Genomic DNA, 5,376 nt, shown 5'->3' with positions numbered 1-5,376 from the left:
AATATAAAAAGTTTCAGAGCATTTTATTCACTTTAATTTTTCGGGATTTTATGAACTGAAAAATGACAGTTTTCGTGAGAATGACCCATATATAGTACGTATAAATATATAAATATAGCAAATAAAATATAATAATTTTCGTAATTTTATATTAAAAAATAAAAGCAAATTATATTTCCGAAGTAATATTACAAAATAACGCGAAAACATGACAGAAAAACATAAATTTTGTTTTTCGGTATATTTAGTCCACCTTTGCAATCTGGGCAAAATGGGGCAGGTTTTTACGAAAGAAGAAATGTCAAAGAAGACAACCAAAAAAAGTTTGGCTAATTACCTCGTGGAACTTTTTGGTGATGAGATTCGAAAGTGATTCAAACATTGTAAAATGTCAAATGATAAGATATAAACTATAAGCTTGTCAAGAGTATTAACTAATCCAACAGATTGAAAAATTGTACTATAATTTCAGACTAATTACTCTGATAAAAATGTAACAGAAAGGTGAAATTCCTATATATATTTCTGAAATATAAATTTAAAAGTTAATTTTTTTTAATCTTTTTTAAATATATTTTTCACTACATTGTACTCTCGTCGGTCCAAAAGGTAAATTATAATGTTTGGAATGATTATGAATACTTAATTTGGGCGGTATTAAAGTTGCATAAACACATTTTAGTTGAAATTTAATTTTTGACTTTGGCCAAAGATCATAGTCTTCTGGTCCACTGTGATATGTATTGAAATATTGGATTTAACCATATATTAGAAAATAAGAATCGACATTAGAATCTGGATATGATTACGAGACTAAGAAAATTTTGCTAGAAAAGAGGCAAAGAATTATTGGCACATTTATAAAATTGGTAATTTGAAAAAAAAGCTATAAAGAATTATTTTAGAAACCGCACTAAAAAACAATTAAATTTTAAGTGGAAATAATGTAAACATAAGCATAATGATTATTTATAAATAAACGATGCATACGATATAAAAATGAGGCAAAATAATTAAGCAAAGTATTTTGTTCCTTAAGATTGTGAAACTCTAAAATAGTACTTATTATTTTTAAAAAAAAATTTATCTTTTTTTTTATTTTTCAAATATTAACTGAGAATGTAATGAATGAAATGAAATGAGATGTCCTTATGAAATGTTAATTAGCAACAAAACATGTTTTAAAAAAAACTCTCATTAAAAGACAAAAAAGTATACTAGTTTGAAATCTCAAAGAAATTCTTAAGGGTGGAAAAAACAAAAACTTTTTCGAATTAAATTTCTAAATTGCTAAAAAAAAGTGTGCATGCATATACATCGAAACCTGTTTGTTCTCAGGTTGAAATATAAAGTTGCTTCTAATAAACGTATTTCATTTGCTCTGTCTCCTTCCGCAATCAAGCAGGTTTAGGTGTTGCATTCGACTGCCTCCCTCATCCGTGATTCGTTAGATTTTGATATTTTTCTCTTTATTTACTAAATCATTGATCTGTAACCCATAATATATAAACTTTTTAATGTTCCCCATTGATAAGGAAAAATGGTAAATTTTTTTTTAATTCTGAGCGATATTTATGAAATGCTCTGTATAAAAAGATATGAGAAAGAATTCTTAGAAACAAAATTTCATAACTCATCCCAATTTAAAACAATTGCAAATTTAAATTTAACTCCTCAATGTTTCAAGGGATCTAAGTATTCTTAGAACAATTATTATTTTTTTTTAAAATGAAATTATAATAAACACTTTTTCGAGTGCATGATGTGCACATTTAAATGAAAAGAAATTAATTAAAAAAATTATAAATACGGCTAAGAGTTTTTAAAAATTCAAAAAATGTATAAAAATCTTCCAGTTTTTAAATCTTTAAAGCTGTATGTTTCTGCAATATTTGTAGAAATTTTTTTTTCAGCCTTAATCTGCGCATTTATTTGCTTTTATATCAATTATAACATTTTCTATGGTTCCCTATATGCAAAATTAAAAAGAAAACATTTGAAAAAAGTGTCAAATGCACGTATATAAATAACATGCCGTAAAAATTTTAATAATTTTCTAAACGCTTATTCAACGCACAATTTTATTTTAGGCTGATTGTGAAAAAAAATTCCCTTAAAATTGTATCCTCGACAGAAAAAAAATCCCTAGGTATTCAAATAACATGTAAATATCAAAAAAACATAAGTGCGAAAAAGTTTTCCTTCTGCTTGAAAAATCACTGTCTCTTTCCAAAAAAAAAAAAAAATCTCAGAACTTTATAAATAATTCAGATAGAAAAAGGAAACTTTTTCAATGTGCTTGGAATTCTTTGAAAATTTAATATAAGTAAAAAATTATTTTTCAATACTTTTGTCAGTGATATGACGCCTTAAAATTATATTATTAATCTAATAATCATTTTAATGTCATAAATAATCATTTACGATGACATCATAAGATGTACTAAAATAATTTATTTGTATTAAAAGGAATCATGCTGTATGAAGCATAAACAACAGTTTTATTAAAACTAATTTAAAATTATCACCTAAAACAATTTAAATGACTAACAAAAAAACTACCTAAATTCCTATTTTTTATTATTGAATACACAGGAATTTTTGTGAATTCAAGTAAAATATTCATGAAATTTAAATCAGATATTAGTATACTATCAAAAGGAATTAATAAGCTTCAAGTGCCAATCGACATTGTTTTTTTCTTTCTTTTTGAAATAAAACTTGACTATTTATTTTATTACTTTCTTAAATAATATAATTTTCAGATCTTTAAGGACATCTGAAATTTATTTTCGGGATAGTTTTATATTTGGTTGATTTCATTAAAACTAATTAAAAATTATAACCTAAATCAATTTAAATGACTAACACTGACTTAATTTTCTATTTTTTTATTATTGTATACACAGGAATTTTTGTGAATTCAAGTAAAATATTCATGAAATTTAAATCAGATATTAGTATACTATCAAAAGGAATTAATAAGCTTCAAGTGCCAATTGACATTGTTATTTTTTCTTTCTTTTTGAAATAAAACTTGACTGTTTATTTTATTACTTTCTTAAATGATATAATTTTCAGATCTTTAAGGACATCTGAAATTTATTTCCGAGGATAGTTTTATATTTGGTTGATTTCATTAAAACTAATTTAAAATTATTACCTAAATCAATTTAAATGACTAACACGGACTTAATTTTCTATTTTTTTATTATTGTATGCACAGGAATTTTTGTGAATTCAAGTAAAATATTCATGAAATTTAAATTAAATATTAGTGTACTATCAAAAGGAATTAATAAGCTTCAAGTGCCAATCGACATTGTTATTTTTTCCTTCTTTTAGAAATAAAACTGTTTATTTTATTAGTTTTTTAAATAATAAAAGTTTCAGATCTTTAAGAACATCTGAAATTTATTTTCGAGGGCAGTTTTATGTTTTGTCAGAATTCGGAAACATTTGAATGAAAAATATTTAAAATTGGTGGCTACTCAGTTAAAAACCACTGTTTATGACGTCACTAAAAGGCCTTGGTGATTCCAACGGCCTTATTTCTTTCCTATTATGAACTGTTACGAACGCCAAACCTAAAAACTAGCCCCAAAGGATTTGGCGAGCGTTGGCAGGTAGACGGGATAACCATATTCACCAAACAAGATATTATCACCAAAAGGTAGTTTCTGCGCCAATAACCGTGACGTATCTAGTCACTTTATATAATAATAATATAGATGATTTATATAATATATATAATTATTATTAATTATTTGTTTATTATTATGATTTGATACATGTATTGTGCTTACAATGTTTATTTTTAAAAACTAGCGACAAACCTAAACACTAGTGCCAAAAGATTTGAAAGTGCGTCTAGCGGCGTATGATGACATTTCTGGGCATGTTTTGCGTTTATTCCCCTATGTGTTTGCTGCAACAATTATGCGACTCCCTGCCATAGATAACGATTTTAAACTGAAACATTTCGACAAGAATAGGCCGAAAATGTAATTGAATAAACTGTAATTTGAATAAACCGATTGCAGATTTGAAATCAGAGACGTAAAAGTATTCAAGATCCAATAAAAAAAAAAATATAAAAAAACTCATGCAACTGAAAAAAAAAGTGTTCTCCAATGTAATTAATTATTTTAAGGGATCCTGAAAAAAGTTCCTCTTTAGGCCTTATTTTCACAGTTTGCCCCTTGAGAAAAGAAAAGAAAGTGTTCTAGAAAAAGTTTTTAGGTTTTTGCTTGTCAGTATAGGAAGATCATACATTTAAAAATAAAGTGAAAATTGAAATGGAATGGAAATCAATGATATACACTAATCTTAAAAGAATTGTTTAAGACTATTTTTATGAGGAGTGCAACTTAAAAGTAATAACTTGGTTTTTACAGAAAATAAACTAATAAATTTATAATGAAATATCTTAAACATAAGTAAAGATTTATAAACTCACCTTTATAAATCCAGCACAAAACTTTACCATAGCAAGGAACTTAATGTCTTAAAATCAACAACCGAACTGAAAATAGTGTTGCCAATATCAGCTTCCGAAACTAAATTAACTCGATTGTCTAAATAGTCATGGAGCACGAAGCGTAAAAATAAAATTATTAAATTAAAAGTTATTCTCGAAGCGTAGTATTTTGTTTTACACGCAAAACCAACTTTTGTAAGTTTCACAACACACAAATACACTGGGTGGCAGCACACACAGGTAACATAGGCAATGAAGCAGCGGATTTAGCGGCTAAAGACGCAGCAGCAGGTCACGGGATTCCCAGCGGTGTTCTGCTTCCACCATCGAGCCTGAGAAATAAACTTAAAAACATCACACAAAAACTTTGGCAAGCATACTGGGACGAAAATGAAAAAGGCTATACAACAAAATCATATTATCCTAAAGTAGACACAGACCGACTCATAGGCCATCCAGCAGCAATACAATTCCTTACAGGACATGGCTTCTTCCCCTCATTCTTACACAGGATGCAGCGAATAAACACAGACACATGCCCATGCGATGACACAGGTACCCCAAGTCACTACCTACATGACTGCCCACTAACTGAATCATACCACCTCAAAAAACCCAATGAACAAGGCAGAACGATATTTGCAGACAGTTTCAAAAACAAGCATATTATGCAAAAACTAATAAATATTCTAGCCATAACCAGAAACATCACAGACAATATGTCATAAACCTTATAATAACTTTGTAAAAATACTGGCAGCAAATACAATGTTGAGGTGTCAGGGCTCCAGGCAAACCATTGCTGCAGCATAAAAACACACTCTGGCCCCACCCCTGACCAGCAAGCATTTGGCAGGCAGTCAGTCAACACAAGCTGTTGTCCGTGAGGCAAATAA

General features: G+C 27.9%; 1 protein-coding gene across 1 annotated transcript in view; it reads right to left on the bottom strand.

The window, feature by feature from the left end:
• LOC139426772 (growth hormone-releasing hormone receptor-like) overlaps positions 1–5,376 on the bottom strand; it is a gene marked incomplete at its 3' end in the record, with an annotated part of 256,063 nt that overhangs the window by 1,454 nt on the left and 249,233 nt on the right.

Source organism: Parasteatoda tepidariorum, chromosome 10 (assembly GCF_043381705.1).
Source record: "Parasteatoda tepidariorum isolate YZ-2023 chromosome 10, CAS_Ptep_4.0, whole genome shotgun sequence".
NCBI lineage: Eukaryota > Metazoa > Arthropoda > Arachnida > Araneae > Theridiidae > Parasteatoda > Parasteatoda tepidariorum.
The sequence above is the reverse complement of the archived record's forward strand: the minus strand, read 5'-3'. Positions and strand labels throughout refer to the sequence as shown.